A 19800-nucleotide genomic window follows, 5' to 3' on the forward strand; every position below is an offset into this window, starting at 1 on the left:
CAACTAGCTGGACACGACTGAGTGGCTGAACTGAAGGGAACTGAGCCACTGAACAGCAATAGTAACACATAAGAAGATATCATAGAGGTATTTAAAGTGAGATTTTTTGATACTTGCCCTACAGTGTCCATTACAGCACTATTTGCCAGGACATGGAAGCAACCTGAATTTTCATCAACAGAGGAATGGATAAAGGAGTGGTACATATATACATATAAGGTAATATTACTCAGTCACAAAAAAGAACAAAGTAATGCCATTTGCAGAAACATGGATGGACTGAAAGATTGTCATACTAAGTCAAGTAAGTCAGACAGAGAAAGAAAAATTTCGTATGATATTGCTTATGTGTGGAATCTAAAAAAAAAAATGGTACAAATGAATTTATTTACAAAACAGAAATAGAATCACAGATGTAGAAAACAAACTTTTAGTTGCCAGAGAGTAAGGCAAAGTGAAAGTCGCTCAGTTGTGTCCTACTCTTTGCAGACCCATGGACTGTAGCCTGCCAGCGTCCTCTGTCCATGGAATTCTCCAAGCTAGAATACTGGAAAGGGTAGCTGTTCCCTTCTTCAGGGCATCTTCCCATCCTAGGGATCAAACCGGGGTCTCCTGCATTGCAGGTGGATTCTTTACCAGCTGAGCTACCAGGGAAGCCCAGAGAGTAAGGGAGGGGAAGGATAAACTGGGAGATTGAGATTGATACATAAACACTACTATATCACACAAGGAACTCTACTCAAAACACTGTAATGGCCTATGTGGGAAAAGAATCTAAAAAGAGTGAACATATATATATATACCAATTGGACAAGAGGGGAACTGGGCAGCCATTTCCCTCTCCAGAGGATCTTCCCTATCCAGGGATCGAACCCAGGTCTCTTGCATTTCAGGCAGATTCTACTGTGTGAGCCACCAGGGAAGCCCATTACTTTTATATTTAAGAGAAAAAAGCACATTAAATATAAAAAGTATAATTCCAGTACAACATATTTGGCTATCCATGTCATTCTGAATGCCACACGCTCATTCTTAGACTTTAATTTTACAGTGGAGAAGGAATTGTTTTTCCATTTCCCCTGGACAAAATTGACTCAAGTTGACAGCAGGATCGCAGAGGTGGGCAGAGGCAGGCAAGGCAGGCAGGGTTTTAAATCGCTGCTATCTGTTTGTCATTAGGAATTGTTTTTCTTTCTCCCTAAGACGTAAATGTCTTTTAATTATAGGTCAACTGATTCTGTAACTGAAAAGTTGAGCTGCAGATTAAATACAGCCTGCTGTTCCTATAATGAGGAGTGATTAGGATCTGAAACAGTTTTCTCCCTTGCCTGGAAAAAAGCACCAATTAGTATTAATGAATCACTACTTGTAGGAGGCAGCCAGGCTTCCAGTTTTCCCAAAATATGAGAATGACTTAATTTTGGCCAAGGTAGTCTGTTCCCTTCTTCTCACTATTATTTTATTTGTATTATTTTTTAATGAAGTCTGTTTTGAAGGAGTATCTGAAATTTTTAGGGATAATCTTTACAAATAATGATTGAGATTGTTTCTAATGATGAGTAGGTTTAAATTTCTCACATTGAAATCAAATGTACCTAGGCTGAAAACTAAGAGATTTTTGTTTGCTTGTTTGTGGTTTGGTTACATATCTGAAATAACTTGTGTACTTTTATTTTCCTGTCTTTGTTTAAGGTGAATTTTGTCTTAACTGAAAGAGATCCTGTTTGTCAGGGAATATTGAAGTAGTCGTGATTGTACATTTGTGGTGTATAATATAAATTTTACAAGCCTTTTGGGAGGTATTTTGGCATTATTGTAAAAAAGTTTAAATATGTTTATACCGTTTATATAATAAAAGCATTTCTAGGAATATATCCCAAGAAAATAATGATAAACACCCAAAGATTCATGGTTACAGTGTGGAAAGTTGGAAAAAAATGTAAAATGTGCAATTATAGATTTCTGTTAGAGACAGGAATTTTTTCTGTCTTGTTCAGTACCATATCACAAAAGCAAAAAAGTGCCTGTTCATAATAGATAATAAATATTTATTGGGTGAATAAATATATAATATACTATGAATAAAAGTAATCTAAAAAGCCATTTTTTCTGAAAATATTTAAGAGCTAAGTGAAAAGGCAGGAAAATTTTGCATGTATAGTATAACAGATATTAAGCTTATTTGAAAGTGAATATGTTTTGGAAGGGTAAAGAACAAACTGCAAAAGTGATTGCCTCTGGGAAACAGGACTGGGGATTTGGGACAGAAGAAAAAGTTTTGTTTTCAATGTATAACTTTTCATGTAGTTGGTGCTTGATCCATGCATATTCTTTTTTTTTTTTTGATCCATGCATATTCTTTTAAATTTCAAAAAGCTGACTAAAAGTGGATATTGGAATTTTATTAAAACCTTTCTCAATATCGAGATGATCATATGGCTTTTATTCTTCAATTTGTTAATGTGGTCTATTATATTGACTGATTTTCAGATATTGAAAAATCTCAAAATTTTTTTGGACATTTTTGGATACATTGAAAAATATATCCAAAATTTTATATCTGACTATATAATCCAAAAATATGTCCAATTATATAATCTAAAAGTATATCAATTATACGATACAAAAATATATCCAATTTTATAATCCAAAAATATATCCAGTTTTCAGATATTGAAAAATCCCTGGGATAAATCCCACTTGATCATGATTTATGGTCCTTTTAATGTATTGTTGGATTCATTTTGCCAGTATTTTGTTGTGGATTTTCACATCTGTACTCATCAGTGATACTGGCCTGTAATTTTCTTTTTTGTGTGATATCTTTGTCTGGTGTTGGTATCAATGTGATACTGATCTCAGATAATGAGTTTGGAAGTGTTCTTTCCTCTGCAATTTTTTGGAATAGCTTAAAGATAGATATTAACTATTCTTTAGATGTTTGGTAGAATTCATCTGTGTATATGTGTATTTTTCTCTGTGTGTAATATTTGAAGCATGTGTGCTCAGTCGCTTAGTCATGTCTGACTCTTTGTGACCCCGTGGACTGTAGCCCACCAGGCTCCTCTGTCCATGGGATTTTCCAGGCAAGAAAACTGGAGTGGGTTGCCATTTTCTCCTCCAGGGGATCTTTCAGATTCAAGGACTGAACCTGTGTCTCCTTCATCTCCTGCATTGGCAGCAGATTCTTTACCACTGAGCTACCTGGGAAGCCCCAATAAGGCTTAAGTCAACTATTTAATAGTAAAGCTATAAGGGTGGTATGCCTAATCCAACTGTTTAAACAGAACTGGAGAATTCACTTTAAATAAATTAAATGAGGACTACTTACTTGAACCCATGTTCTCCTTTTAAAATCACACATATGGGACCAATGCATAATGACCCCAGTTAAATACCTTATTGACATGAACCCACTCAAAAATGCCAAGACAGCAACCATTATAAATATTTTAGGCCATTGTTAAAACTGGTACCATGCCATTGGCTTAGGGTGGTTAAGATGCTGTAGCTTAATGTTGACATTTGGCATGAAAAGCTTATGGTCTGAATCATGTTCCTTTTTATGTAGTTCTGGCTCAGGAATCAGATACAGAGCAGCTGAGAAATAAATTACATTGTTGAGGTTGAAGACGAGGCACAGCAGTATGGCTCCAGCTATCTGAGAGAACAACAGGGGCCCGGAATGGGCCGGGAGCCATTCCTTCCTCAGAGTCTTGTCCAGAATGATGGCTTCCATCTGCATGTGTGTGGCCAGGATCCCACACACACGAGACAACTGGTGACTGTGGCAGATGCCGTCAAAGCAGCCAGGGGCCCGGAGCTGCGGCAGATGTGCAGAGTAGAAGACAGGGGCCAGGAGGGTCAAGGCCTATTTGCAGATCAAAAGCCAAATTTGAAAGCTCTACACCATTTTATATTTTTTCTGCTTTGTAGAATTACTGAAGAATTGTTTCTTCATTATGTTTTTTTGGAATTTTCCAACTTTCTCTATGAACAATATTACATTGTAGTTAAGATTTAAAAGATATATAATAAGTAAATGGATAAGATTGGTGGGGATAAATATGTTTCATCTTTCATCAACAGAGCAGTTTACCTGAGCCATAGGTTATAATTCCTGGGGGGTGGAAGGCAGAAGCACAGGGTAAGAGGAGATCATTTTTATACTTGAGGCTGTGATGCCTTGACAACTAAAATTAATAGAGTAAGTTCTTAAAAGGGGCTTCCCAGGTGGCGCTAGTCCTAAGCAACCTGTTGGTCAATGCAGTAGATGTACGAGGTGTCGCTTCGATTCCTGGGTGGGGAAGACCTCCTGGAGGAGGACATGGCAACCAACTCCAGTATTCTTGCCTGGGGAATCTTATGGACAGAGGAGCCTAGCGGGCTATGGTCCATTGGGTCGCACAGAGTTGGACATGACTGAAGCGTCTTGGCAGACATGCACATCCTTTAAAACAGCAAGCATGAAAAATTTCTATGGGCTCTACTGGAGGATGGATAGCTAATGGGAAGAGGAGGTTGGGGGAAAAGTATGTAGCTTGATTCAGATTGGAACCTCTGCATCTCTGGTGAATAGGAAGCTCTTAAAGGACTCTGAGCTCCTTGTTGAGTGCTGGAACAAACATACCAGAGTTAAGTCAGAGGACTGAAGAAGGACAAACAGATGAAAGTGAAAAGTAGAATATGGAACAGAATGAGAGCAACAGAATGGTCTATGGGAGCTGAGATCCTAGGGGATTCTGAGCCTGCTACAGTATTAGTCTATTCATATACAAAGTGGTTTGTAAATAGTCTCTATTGGCATATTTCTAAAACTTTAGGCACTTCATTTGAACCACACCACTGTGCTTCTCTACTGTAATTATAATTCTATGTATAACATGGTATCCAGGCAGGAGTTTGTATGTATAGATGGATCTGGGGAAATTGGCAGCTTCATTCCCTTGTGGGAAGCACTGTGGTTCATCAGCAGAAAGTGGAAGTGTTATGCAAACACTCTGCTGCAGGAAAACTGGTAAATGTTTGGAGTGTGACATGATATATCAGGAAGGTTGTCACAGTTGTTCCTTATTACTAGGGAAGAGCTTCATTGCCTTCTTTTCCTCATCTCCCCCTCACTGCTCTGCTTAAAGCATTCTGCCTTTTGCAGAGATCAGAATTTGTTGATGCTCTAGCTGCTCTCATCCTGGTCTCAATTGTCTCTGATTGCAAGTTGGGAAAATGATGTTTTCCATTCTTCCTCTTGCTCGATCACTCTGAGGCACCCATGCCATTGACCACTTTCTCCTTCATGACATTCTCTTGTTACTGACTTCTGTGAATTAGAGATTTTCCTGAGTTGTACAACATTGGTTCCTTTCTGACTTTAAGTCCTTGCTGCTCTGCTCTGCTCAGTCACTCAGTCATGTCCAACTCTGTGACTTCATGGACTGTAGCCCACCAGTCTCCTCTGTTCGTGAGATTTTCCTGGCGAGAATACTAGAGCAGGTTGCCTTGCCCTCCTCCAGGGAATCTTCCCAACCCAGGGATCAAACGTGCATCTCCTGCATTGGAGGAATGTATTTACCTCCTCATTTATCACCGAGCTACCTGGGAAGACCTTAAGTACTTCCTGTGGATAATCTTAAACAGAGATATAACAACTGCATACCAGCTTTAGCTTTCCATCCCCTGCCCTTGTCTCTCTTCTCAGTTCAATGCTCATAGTTCTAGGTTCACACTGACATTTGTGACCCCCATGTCTTATGCATTCAGTATTTTTAAATTGAATCAGCTATCTTCCAGAAAACATGATCCTCTATCTTTATTTCTCTTAATTAACGTAGAAAAGATACACCCAGTCTTCTGAGCTAGAATGCTAGAGTCTTCCTTCTCCCCTTGATTGCTTTCACCCATTGCCTGTCTCCATTCTCATCACACCACATATCACACTCTCACCTCATGCCACATTCTTGCTTCCTTCCCCACTGCCCCCTCCACAGACTGCATGCTTTCATCCCAGTGAACCTCTCCAGGGCCCCTAGAGACATTACATTATGCAATGACACATGATGCCCTTAAATATGTTCTTTCTTCTGCTTGAAATGACCTTGGCTGCTTTGTTCACCTGATGAAAATGTATTCATCCTTCCAGGTCTCTGCACGTGTGCCTCCTCTCAGAAGTCTTCCCAGACTTACATTTCCAGAAGAATGAAACACACTTGCAGTTCTGGTTCAACAAATACTATGTAGAGTTCTATCATAATTCACATCAAGTTATACTTTCAGTGTAATATCTTCATGTCTTCATTTTCCATCATTCCATGAAAATAGGGATCCAATTAACCTAAGAAGCTTTCTAAGAATACAAAGGAAAAGGAAAACTAGATGAAAGTAATGAAAAGAGAATAGCAGGCTTCTAATGTGAGGGTTATGGGCTTTCCAGGACAAGAATCAAAATAATTGGAACAGAAGAAATAACATAGTTAAAGAAAATTTTGTGGAGCTAAAAATTGTTTATTTATGAAATTCAAAGGCCTCAGTGCATTCTTGGCAAAACTAATGAAAACAAGAATTTGCATGCTATTTGGGGAAAATGTAAGATAACATGAAAAACAAACTAACTTCTCACTTTTCTGCCATACTGACAATTTTTAAGGCAGAAATTTGCATTTCATTCATCGCCAATTAGTCCTCATATGTGAAAGCAATAGAAAATATCATGAGATATACAAAGGTTTGGAAAATAAATTGCACGTGAACATTTGGAACAATTTTCCTAGAAATAGAGTCCATCTGAACCCTGTTATGAGTGAAAAAATGTATGCACAGGCAAGAGGAGTGCTAGGTGATTCATGCTAAGTCGCTTCAGTCGTGTCTGACTCTTTGCAACCCTATGGACTGTAGCTCGCCAGGCTCCTCTGTCCATGGAATTCTTCAGGCAAGAATACTGGAGTGGGCTGTCGTTTCCTACTCCACGGGATCTTCCCAACCCAGGGATCTAACCCACCTCTCTTATGTCTCCTGCATTGGCAGCTGGGCTCTTTACCACGAGTGCCACCTCATAGGTCAACCTGTAAGACTGTCACCAGCCATAAGGGACTGTCACTGCAGAAGTTATAATAATAATTTGTTCTCCAGCATCACAGATGGCTGAACCGATCACAAAAATGAATCAGTAAAAAAAGTGTACAGCGTGGTAATGCCTTCCATTGTTAGGCCCGAGTCAAGATTAAACTGAAGCAATTTCGTTGCATGTTGTTTAGCTTATTATGGAAATAATCTGATGATTTGATACATTCATTCCTGCTATGACAGGAACCTCTCTCAGGCAAAGTGTATCTCCAGATTTAAAGCTATCAGTTAAACAATATTATTAAATAGAATGACAGCTATTATTTAATGTTGTGGTACAGATTATACTGCTCACCAGATCTATGTTAATTCTCTTTTTAGTCACACAGCTAGACTACTCCCAGGCCTAGCCTTTACTTTGGACACATGACTGGGTTCCAGCAATAGAATTTGAGCTGAAGTAATACATAACAGTTCTAAGCCTAGTTCATGTAAATCACGCAGTCTTTGCTTTTTATTTTTTCTCACTCATTGGCTAAATGGAGAAGAATGCAATAGTATAGAAGACAGAGCCTCAAGATGTAATGAAACTTTGTCCTTGAATGACTGTATGAAATAGAATCCCTCATTAAACTATTATTGACTTAAGTCACTGAATTGGGGCATCATTTTGTAAAGCTATCTTATTCTTACAGACTTAAGTACCTACAAAAAGTAAAACATCAAACTGTCATTATGGTTGTGTTTTGTTGTTTTATAATTTTATTCTTTCTACCTGTTATTTATATTCATTTTATTAGTATACTTTAAGTGAAAAATCCTTGGATCTTCCATATAGTGATATCAGTCTTATATGCCTATATCTCCAATGTTCCATGCTTGAGCTCCTTGACATATGTTTCATTCTTCATTCTTCAAGGCTCTTATCACAGAACTAAGCATATGAGAGGAGTTTAGTAGTTGACTTTAATTTAACTTATAATTGTATGGAAGATTGATATTTTCTGGCTCTATAGACCAAAACAGTAGTTCCCAGTTTCCTAAAAGATGCCAAGTCTTACTTCATAGGTAGTAAAAAAATGTTGAATACTCTCTTCCAGAAAACACAGTTGTGGCTGGGAATAAGGTAGAAACAAAACAAAGTTTCTATTGTCAATATATTTATATGCAACCAACAGGGAGACAGACAAATAGGCAGATACATAATATAATTTCAGGGAATAATAACTTCTATGGGAAAAAATAAAGCAAAGTTTAGATGCAAAGGACTCATTCAGTGAGAGAAGGGGACTATTTGAGGCAAGAGTGATGTCTGTGCAGAGACTGGTGAGATACTGAAGAGTACGTCCTTTGAATTCTGGTGGAAGGGAGCAGTCCTTGTAAAGTTCTTGAGACAGAAAGGAGTTTCAACTATTCAAAGAGTTGAATAAGTTCCAGCATAAATTACGAAAACAATGGGAGGAGATGGTATCAGAGAGACAGTGATTCAAAGGGCACAACAAAGAGTTTGGACTTTATACTATATGACAGTTTCTTTACACTTAAAATTCCATTTGATTCTCACTGCAAACCTGAAAGGTAATGCTAGTATTTTTGTAGTTTCAGAGAACTGGGCTAAGAGGGTTGTACTCTAGACTACAAAATCGAAAGACCCAGAATCTTCATTATATCTTCATTCTGATTGTCTCCAAACCCTGTTGTTCAGGTAAACACCTGGATACTCTGCCTCCAGAATGTAGTCAAGCCCATGAAGGAGCCTAAATGTATGTTGAAAGTGAAAGTGTTAGTTGCTCAGTTGTGTCCGTCTCTTTGTGACCCCACGGATTGGGGCCCACCAGGCTCCTCTCTCCATAGACTTGTCCAAGCAAGAATACTGGAGTGAGTAGCCAGTCCCAACCCAGGGATTGAACCCATGTTGCCTGCATTGCGTGCAGATTCTTTCCCATCAGAGCCACCAGGGAAGGCCTCATGTATGTTATGCCTCCCCCATTCAGGTTTACAGTTCAGTTCAGTCTCTGAGTCATGTCCAACTCTTTCCCTAAGCCTCCCTGGTGGTCTAGATCTGTCCCTTCTCCTTGACAAAAATCAAACGTTCCTCCACCTAAGAAGATGGAGGAAACCTGCTTTGACTCAGTGATACCCGTTTCTTCTCTTTTGTCCCTAGAGTATTCTTGGGATTTGGGGAATTTTTGCTACGAGTCAGACATGACTGAACGACTTCACTTTCACGCATTGGAGAAGGAAATGGCAACCCACTGCAGTGTTCTTGCCTGGAGAATCCCAGGGACAGGGAAGCCTGTTGGGCTGCCGTCTATGGGGTCACACAGAGTCAGAAATGACTGAAGTGACTTAGCAGAAGCAGCTATTAAAAAAATAATAATAAATGTTTTACTTTTTCATATGAGTGCCATCCTAAAAAATACTATATCCGGGATTATCTGACCTCTTTGTGAATTCAGTGTCTACATTGTCTAATCTCCTTGTGAATTTAGTGTCTGTATTTGTGTTTATGTCTAGGATTTTCATGGTCCTTAAGCTACACAGGGCTATTTTATTGTTGAGTTAGTGGAGGTGAGGGAAATGAGTGGCAACCAGCAATCAAATGATGGTCACTAGCAAACAAAGGCTAAGTGATGTTAAGATAATCTATTTAAGTTGAGAAAGTACAGGGAGAACAGAACCATCCCAGGATACCCACAGTCTTCCAGGTGTGCTTAATAGAGGGTAACCTGCACAATGGTATTTAATTTCAGCAAAAGCAGCATTATTTGGTGTAATAAATTGTCATTCATTCGAATTGTATTAGTCCTAAAATTTTATCTTTAGAAAATTTGTTTGATTAGATTACCATTCTGTTCGTAGTTTATACCTATTTTATGTTTGTATGTCTTTTTTGTGTGTGTGTCTTAAAAAAGCACTTGATTAAAACATTTAAATTAAAATTAAATTAAAATTAGATTCTTCAAAAATATTTTCCTTTAAAAGAGATTCACACATTTCTTAAATTTAAGAAACTCTGGTTTAAAATGTATATCACATATAAAGGAAAGAAATGTTAATAGTCTTTGGTAATTTTGTAACATCAGGACTATAACTCCAACATTTATAAAATTGCTATAGCTTAATCCAGATGGCTTATTTTAATTTAAACAACAAAGGTGTCCATTGCAATGCTTTTCATGATGGTAACTATTGGAAACAATTTAAACTTTTATTATTACAGGATTAATTGAATGAGAAACATTATACAATTGAGTATGTTTTATACTTCAAAATAATATTATAGATGCATTTTTATTGATTTGGGACAATGTTCACCATATATTATTAGGTGAGAAGACTGAACAACAAAATGTATATACAATTTAATCCTATTTTCATAAAAAAAAAATGTGTGTTTCTGTTACATGTGTGGGGAAATCTATGCATGTGAAAAGGCCAGGCCTGAGAAAACATACCATGGGATTTAGAGTGATCTTGTCTGGACTATTGGATTATGATTTTTTCCTCTTTTGGTTTACCTGTATTTTCTAACTTTCCCACACTGATCAGAAACTGCTTTTGCAATTAAAAATAACTTAAAATTTAAAGTGTAGTTTAAATGTTTTAAAAATTGCCCAAGATAACCATTCAATTTTAAAAAGAGGCAGAAAGGAGAACTTTCATCAGGTTACATAAGAAAGATTAAAGAGTGGGTGAGGTAAAAGATGGTTCACAGATTTTGATAATTCTTTGAGAAATATGAAATAATATCAGAAATATTCATTGGAAATAACAGGTTGGGGCATCACAAAACCACACATGGGAGTAACTTACTTAAACACTAAAATGTGGGTCTTTTCATATAGTCTGGGGTGTAATTTTAGTCTTTTATCTTCCCTAAATGAAAATAACAGAAACTGTTAAAGTCAGGTTGCAATTTTCTAGTAAGAAGTAAAGGCATTTTTTTTTTGAAAGAGTTAAGTTTTACAATTATTTCCTGATAACTCATGATCATAAAAAGGAAAATCCTAATCATTTATATGTTTCACCATTTTGAGAAATAAAATGGTGTGTATAAATCCAGAAAAGTAATGCTTGAAATAATCATGTTTTTCCCAATTATTCCTGTTTATAAACATTTATAAAATATATAAAATTTCAAAATATAAGCCAGAACATCCATATTTTTAGCACTCAGGGAGAATTGTTATTAACATTTTAATTCATATAGTTTTGGTTATTTTCATTTTTATTCACACTGTAAAAATACTTGGATTTAGTAAACATACTGTTTTACAGACTAATTTTGATTTAAAATACCCTTAGAACATTTTTCTGTATCAGAGAAGTCTTAGATAAGAAAAACATTATTTCATAGTAATCTTTTATTAAATAGTTTGCAGGCTGTTGTATTTTTGTTTAAATATTACTATCTTAAACGATACTGAGAGGATCATGTTTGCACATGAAACTTTGAGCCTCTCTTTAATTGTCATCTTAGGATAAATTCCAGGATTAGGGCTAGTGGGTCAATACGTAGGCAGTTTAAAGATATTTACACATATTGTCATTTTTGTTTTCCTTCTAGAAGACTATATCTGCTAATATACCCATCCTTGTTGACTATTTACAGTTTTACCCAACTCCTGGTAAGTACCTTGAAGGAAGAAACCCTAAAGATTCTACTTTAATTTCTAGACACTTGTGTACTTTGTATTCAGAGCTGAAGAGAAAACAGAAGGGCTATAATAATTTTAAGTTCTTACAGAACTTCCTTACTGATCAGAAAGAATGACTGTAAAAATCTTCCCACCTCAGTTTTGCAGATGGCAGAAATCAAGTTTGACAGTTCCCAGAGCTGACAGCTCCTTCATGATACCATTTCTGAAGAAGATGGAACACAGGACAGGGATCTTCTATCCCTTTGCCTTTGACAGAGTTACTTTCCAGAGTGCAATAAACATCCCAGGATATACTATTGAACTGAGTTAGAAATAAAGACCCCCAAGGCCTGGAAACCATTTAATTGCTATTCAAGCATTTCTGAAAGTGCTTGGAGCCCCTCACAGGAAAATTCCCTTATGTACAAGACAAGGGAATTGCTAATAACAGGGGTGGGAGGAAAGCCATTTTTAAGGGTAAGAATTGGCTTGGGATGCCAGAATTAAAACATTCAATGTGTCAGGTCAACCTTTATATTCAATTATAAATATTTACAGTTTCCTTTTCTTCTAAGAAGAGGAAATAGTTTTATGCTTGTTTGTTTCTTTGTTCATTTTTAATGTTGATTAGCAGGAAAAGTGTTCCATTCTCTGGCCTTGCCCCCTCCCCACCCCTGGGGATGTCATAGAGAGATGCTGTGCTGTATAACATTGCTTCTTTACACTGAGCTATACCTTATACATCACATGCACCCCTAAATGATTGGATTCCAGCCTTGCTAGTCTGTGCCCAAACCACAGGGTTAGGGGAGCAGTGGGATAATATATGTGTATCTACTCTGAAGCTACACTTAAGGTCTTAAATGCTTTGACTGTTTAATGCCTATCTCTGTTTACAGTGTTTTCCCCATAGACCTAGAGTTCCACAGGGGCTGAATCTGACTTTCTTATTCACTTCTGTATCTGCTACACAGAAGTCCTGTTGAACTGGCAGCCTGTAAGAGCACATGCTTTCCCATAATCTTACCATCACAGGGAATTCATTTTGGTTTTAACCTTTGCCAATTTGATAGCTGAAAATGGAACTCATTGTGTGATGCTGGTTAAGTTGAACATAGACTCATTTGTTTATTTTTCCTTTGTAATTTGCCTCTTTGTGTCCTTTGTGTATTTTTTCAATTAAGAACTCCTCTTTTTCCTGTTGATGTAAAAGAAGTATTATTTTTTATAATTAAGGATAGTTACTAAGGATAGTTGTCTACCATATATTTTATAAATATTACTCCCCTAGTATGTTATATCTAGTGTTTTTAGTGTAGAGAGAATTTTAACTTTTTTCCTCAAATACATTGTTTTCCTTTATGATTTTTGCTTTATGCTTAGAAAGCTCTTCTCTACTAGATGTCAGTTCTTACTTTTTTTAATGTTAAACTTTAAAATTAATGTAACTCATCGAATTCAACAAAATATTATTTCAAGAGCTATTTCAATAATTATTAAATTATTACCTCAAATAATGTAATTTGTGCATTATTTTTATATTTGGAATTTTTATATTTCCAAGCTTCTTAATCTGCAAATGTTACATTGATTAGGACCCAATAGAGGAATGTCTATTTGCATACATGCATGCTAAGTTGCTTCAGTCATGTCTAATTCTTTGTGACTCTATGGACTGTACCCACCTGGCTTCTCTGTCTACGGGATTCTCCATGCAAGAACACTGGAGTGGGCTGTCATGCCCTCCTCCAGGGGATCTTCCTGACCCAGGGATTGAACCCACATCTCTTAAGTCTCCTGCATTTTGGCAGGCAGGTTCTTTCTCACTAGCACCATCCTAAATTCAAAAGAGGAATAACTAATAAATATCACTGGGTCCCCACTTGATTTCCTCTTTGCATAGATCATTTCATAGAGGGGACAGTTGGAAACTGGTCCGCCAGGGAAAGCACTACTCTTGTATGTCTCTGTGGGCTTGGCAAAATAAACCTGTACAATGGTGCAAAAAAAAAAAAAGAAGCCTTGAGAAATAATGTTGACTTTTTCCTACAGTTTTTCTGAAAGAATGTGAGGTAGGGGTTTTACTCTAAATGACACAAGGAATGCTTCCTGAAAATATTGTCTGAATAGCTTCCCCTTCCCCCCAAAATTCCATATTGCAGTGTGGTAGCTAAAAATATATACTCCAGTTGTTCTCATCGAAATAATCCATGCCACTCACTATCTCACAATTTTCCTTTCTCTACTCCTCTGAGCCGAGGGGTTGGGGAGTAAAATTTCCACTCTGCCTCCATCTAGTCAAGGCTATGGTTTTTCCAGTAGTCATATATGGATGTGAGAGTTGGACTATAGAGAAAGCTGAGTGCCAAAGAATTGATGCTTTTGAACTGTGGTGTTGGAGAAGACTCTTGAGAGTCCCTTAGACTGCAAGGAGATCCAACGAGTCCATTCTAAAGGAAATGCAGTCCTGAATATTCACTGAATATTCAGCTGAAGCTGAAACTCCAATACTTTGGCCACCTGATGTGAAGAGCTGACTTATTGGAAAAGACCCTGATGCTGGGAAAGATTGAGGGCAGGAGGAGAAGAGGATGACAGAGGATGAGATGTTTGTATGGCATCACCAACACAATGGACATGAGTTTGGGTAAACTCCGGGAGTTGGTAATAGAAAGGGAGGCCTGGAGTGCTGCAGTTCATGGGGTTGCAAAGAGTTGGACATGACTGAGTGACTGAACTGAACTGAACTGCCTCTCATGGATTATCTGGAGAAATAGCCTGCTATCCAGATTTCAGTATGACAAAGAGCATGAAAGGTGACATAGAAATCCAGAATCCTTTCCTTTTAGAAAGTGGACAGAGACTTCCAGTTTCTGGTTTTTCACATTAGATGCTTGGGAGTTGCTATTTTGTCCTAAAAGGAAAAAGCTGAAGACAGTGACAAAACAACAGCCCTTCTTGTATTCACAAGAGAAGGGTAGACACACGGCAGACTACTTGGAGAGACAGTAAAGTCTATGCATGGAGTCTACGCTTCCCAGAGTGAAAACTCACAACGTAGAAACCACTGCAGGAGTTAAAAACCTAAATGCAATTGATGGATTACTGCAGGCTCACTGGAAAATTCTGAATTAACAACTCCAGGGGATCCAGTCACAGGAGGGCTCCCACAACACTGTGATATTTACCTCCAGGAGCTCCACCAGATTCCCACAGTAAATACTAGGGAAAAATCTCCTAGAACTTCCTGCAGGAGGAGCTGGAAGAAGACCATTTTGAAATACACTAGAGGACTCAGTTCTTCCGCCATCAGGGGAAACCAGTTAACTAGAGGCTACCCTCCTGGGGCATTATTATCAGAACTTAACTGACCTAGACAGTATATTAAAAAGCAGAGACATTGCTTTGCCAACAAAGGTCCATCTAGTCAAAGGTATGCTTTTTCCAGTAGTCATGTGTGGATGTGAGAGTTGGACTATAAAGAAAGCTGAGTGCCGAAGAATTGATGCTTTTGAATTGTGGTATTGGAGAAGACTCTTGAGAGTCCCTTGGACTGCAAGCAGATCCAACCAGTCCATCCTAAAGGAGATCAGTCCTGACTATTCATTGGAAGGACTGATGTTGAAGCTGAAACTCCCGTACTTTGGCCACCTGAGCTAAGAGCTGACTCATTGGAAAAGACCCTGATGCTGGGAAAGATTGAAGGCAGGAGGAGAAGTGGACAATAGAGGATGAGATGGTTGGATGGCATCACTGACATGATGGACATGAGTTTGAGTAGGCTCAGGGAGTTGGTGATAGATAGGGAAGCCTGGCGTGCTGCAGTCCATGGGGTCACAAAGAGTCAAACAGGACTGAGTGACTGAACTGAACTGACCTGGGGGCAGGGAACTAACACAACTCTATCCAGCTCTACCCATCCTGCCTCAAGTAAGGGAGGAAAGAAAAAATGCAAGAAACTTGTGAAGTTCACAGCCCAAAGGCACAGCTCACTAAAAGTCTGAGACCTAATTAAGACCTATAGAACACTTCCATTCCCATCTCACCACCATGTTACTAAGGCCTATTTATAGTAGTCCCTTTTGTCTTTTACATGATATCTGAATATCAAGAAAAAATTGCAAGGCATATCAAAAGGCAGAAAACACAGTTTGAGAAGGCAGAGCAAGCATAAGAACCAGACATGACAGGATGCTGGAATTATGAAATGGGGAATTTAAAATAAAGATGATTAATAGGTTAAGAGCACTAATAGATACAGTAGACAGCATGCAAGAAAAAATGGACAATGTAAGCAGAGAGACAGAAATGCTAGGAAAGAGAAGGAGGGAGAAGTTGGGAAGGAGGAAGTGTACAGATATTGATTCAGTAATAACTTTCGGTGCTATCACAAACTAAAGCTACTGTTCTTGCACAGCAGGTGATAGTAATTTAATGCCACTTTTGATGAAAAATGGTAATGCTCATAAATTCTTCATGCTAAATCATTGAATAAAGCCTCTTTCCCTCTGATTCTCTTACAGTGTCACTTATTACCCTATTCTCAAAGGGAGACTTTTGGTGATATGATTCTTGACATGTTTTATAAACTTTCCTGATTTTATTTTTAATCAAAGCTGAGATTACTGATGGCCAAGCTCCAGGCTAGCTCAACCAGTACCTTTGATCTAATTTTTTAAAAAATTTCCCCCCTTAGAGATGGATGCCAGGTGAATTCCTTGAGTGCAGGAGTGAGATCTAAGCCTGCCGGACAGGCTCTCTTATGCAGGGCACACCCTAAACAGTTGTACAGAGCACCAGGGATCTTGAGGCCTCTTACTTATGTAAAGAACATGAAGTTGAAAAGTGGCAACATAGTGGGCAACCACCGGATTCATCATAAGGCCGTCATGCTAATTTATTGAGTTGGATGAACCGTGGCTCTGATCAAAAACTTTTTTGTACTGAACTATAGTTGATTTACACTGTTGTGTTAGTTTCAGATACACATCAAAGTGATATATATCACTTATTTTTCAGTTTCTTTTCCATTGTATGCTATTACAAGATTTTGAATACAGTTCCCTGTGCTGTACTGTAGATCCTTGTCTATCTATCGTATATATAGTTATGTGTATCTGTTAATGTCAAACTCCTGATTTATCCCTCCCCCTAATTTCCCTTTGGTAACCATAAGATTGTTTTCTATGTCTGTGAATCTGTTTTTGTTTTATAAATAAGTTCATTTGTATCTCTTTTTTTAGATTCCATACATAAGTGATATCATGATCTTTGTCTTTCTTTGCCTGACTTACTTCACTTAGTATGTTAACCTCAAGGTCCATCCATGTTGTTGCAAATTATCTTATTTCATTCTTTTTCATGGATGAATAATATTCCATTGTGTATATATATTGTATCTTTTTTTTAAATTTTATTTTATTTTTAAACTTTACATAATTGTATTAGTTTTGCCAAACATCGAAATGAATCCGCCACAGGTATACCCGTGCTCCCCATCCTGAACCCTCCTCCCTCCTCCCTCCCCATACCCTCCCTCTGGGTCATCCCAGTGCACCAGCCCCAAGCATCCGGTATCGTGCATCGAACCTGGACTGGCAACTCGTTTCATACATGATATTATACATGTTTCAATGCCATTCTCCCAAATCTCCCCACCTTCTCCCTCTCCCACAGAGTCCATAAGACTGAGCTATACATCAGTGTCTCTTTTGTTGCCTCGTACACAGGGTTATTGTTACCATCTTTCTAAATTCCATATATATGTGTTAGTATACTGTATTGGTGTTTTTCTTTCTGGCTTACTTCACTCTGTATAATAGGTTCCAGTTTCATCCACCTCATTAGAACTGATTCAAATGTATTCTTTTTAAGGCTGAGTAATACTCCATTGTGTATATGTACCATAGCTTTCTTATCTATTCATCTGCTGATGGGCATCTAGGTTGCTTCCATGTCCTGGCTATTATAAACAGTGCTGCGATGAACACTGGGGTACACGTGTCTTCTTTCCCTTCTGGTTTCCTCAGTGTGTATGCCCAGTAGTGGGACTGCTGGATCATAAGGCAGTTCTATTTCCAGTTTTTTAAGGAATCTCCACACTGTTCTCCATAGTGGCTGTACTAGTTTGCATTCCCACCAACAGTGTAAGAGGGTTCCCTTTTCTCCACACCCTCTCCAGCATTTATTGCTTGTAGACTTTTGGATCACAGCCATTCTGACTGATGTGAAATGGTACCTCATAGTGGTTTTGATTTGCATTTCTCTGATAATGAGTGATGTTGAGCATCTTTTCATGTGTTTGTTAGTCATCTGGATGTCTTCTTTGGAGAAATGTATATTTAGTTCTTTGGCCCATTTTTTGATTGGGTCATTTATTTTCCTGGAGTTGAGCTGTAGGAGTTGCTTGTATATTTTTGAGATTAGTTGTTTGTCAGTTGCTTCATTTGCTATTATTTTCTCCCATTCTGAAGGCTGCCTTTTCACCTTGCTAATAGTTTACTTTGATGTGCAGAAGCTTTTAAGTTTAATTAGGTCCCATTTGTTTATTTTTGCTTTTATTTCCAATATTCTGGGAGGTGGGTCATAGAGGATCCTGCTGTGATGTATGTCGGAGAGTGTTTTGCCTATGTTCTCCTCTAGGAGTTTTATAGTTTCTGGTCTTACACTGAGATCTTTAATCCATTTTGAGTTTCTTTTTGTGTATGGTGTTAGAAAGTGTTCTAGTTTCATTCTTTTACAAGTGGTTGACCAGTTTTCCCAGCACCACTTGTTAAAGAGATTGTCTTTAATCCATTGTATATTCTTGCCTCCTTTGTCAAAGATAAGGTGTCCATATGTGCATGGATTTATCTCTGGGCTTTCTATTTTGTTCCATTGATCTATATTTCTGTCTTTGTGCCAGTACCATACTGTCTTGATAACTGTGGCTTTGTAGTAGAGCCTGAAGTCAGGTAGGTTGATTCCTCCAGTTCCATTCTTCTTTCTCAAGATAGCTTTGGCTATTCAAGGTTTTTTGTATTTCCATACAAATTGTGAAATTATTTGTTCTAGCTCTGTGAAGAATACCGTTGGTAGCTTGATAGGGATTGCATTGAATCTATAAATTGCTTTGGGTAGTATACTCATTTTCACTATATTGATTCTTCCAATCCATGAACATGGTATATTTCTCCATCTATTAGTGTCCTCTTTGATTTCTTTCACCAGTGTTTTATAGTTTTCTATATACAGGTCTTTAGTTTCTTTAGGTAGATATATTCCTAAGTATTTTATTCTTTCCGTTGCAATGGTGAATGGAATTGTTTCCTTAATTTCTCTTTCTGTTTTCTCATTATTAGTGTATAGGAATGCAAGGGATTTCTGGGTGTTGATTTTATATCCTGCAACTTTACTATAGTCATTGATTAGTTCTAGTAATTTTCTGGTGGTGTCTTTATGGTTTTCTATGTAGAGGATCATGTCATCTGCAAATAGTGAGAGTTTTACTTCTTCTTTTCCAATTTGGATTCCTTTTATTTCTTTTTCTGCTCTGATTGCTGTGGTCAAAACTTCCAAAACTATGTTGAATAGTAATGGTGAAAGTGGGCACCCTTGTCTTGTTCCTGACTTTAGAGGAAATGCTTTCAATTTTTCATCATTGAGGATAATGTTTGCTGTGGGTTTGTCATATATAGCTTTTATTATGTTGAGGTATGTTCCTTCTATTCTTGCTTTCTGGAGAGTTTTTATCATAAATGGATGTTGAATTTTGTCAAAGGCTTTCTCTGCATCTATTGAGATAATCATATGGTTTTTATTTTTCAATATATTGTATCTTCTTTATTCATTCTGTCAATGGACACGTACATTGCTTCCGTGTCTTGGATATTGTAAATAGTGCTGCTATTAACATTGGGGTGTGTGCATCTTTTTGAATTGGGGTCTTCATCTTTTCCAGATATATGTCTAGGAGTGGGATTGCTAGATCATATGGTAACTGTATTTTTAGTTTTTATGAGGAACTTCCATACTGTTCTCCATAGTGACTGTACCAATTTATATTTTTAACATCAGTGTAGGAGGGGTTCCTTTTCTCTACATCCTCTCCAGCATTTATTAT

General features: G+C 37.6%; 1 long non-coding RNA gene across 1 annotated transcript in view; it reads left to right on the forward strand.

The window, feature by feature from the left end:
• LOC112585116 overlaps positions 1 to 19800 on the forward strand; it is a 199616-nt gene that overhangs the window by 169570 nt on the left and 10246 nt on the right. Inside the window, exon 5 of the long non-coding RNA XR_003109513.3 lies at positions 11627 to 11687. This is a non-coding gene — a long non-coding RNA (uncharacterized LOC112585116). The remainder of the gene's footprint in view (positions 1 to 11626; positions 11688 to 19800) is intronic.

This window comes from Bubalus bubalis, chromosome 5, assembly GCF_019923935.1.
Source record: "Bubalus bubalis isolate 160015118507 breed Murrah chromosome 5, NDDB_SH_1, whole genome shotgun sequence".
Classification (NCBI taxonomy): domain Eukaryota; kingdom Metazoa; phylum Chordata; class Mammalia; order Artiodactyla; family Bovidae; genus Bubalus; species Bubalus bubalis.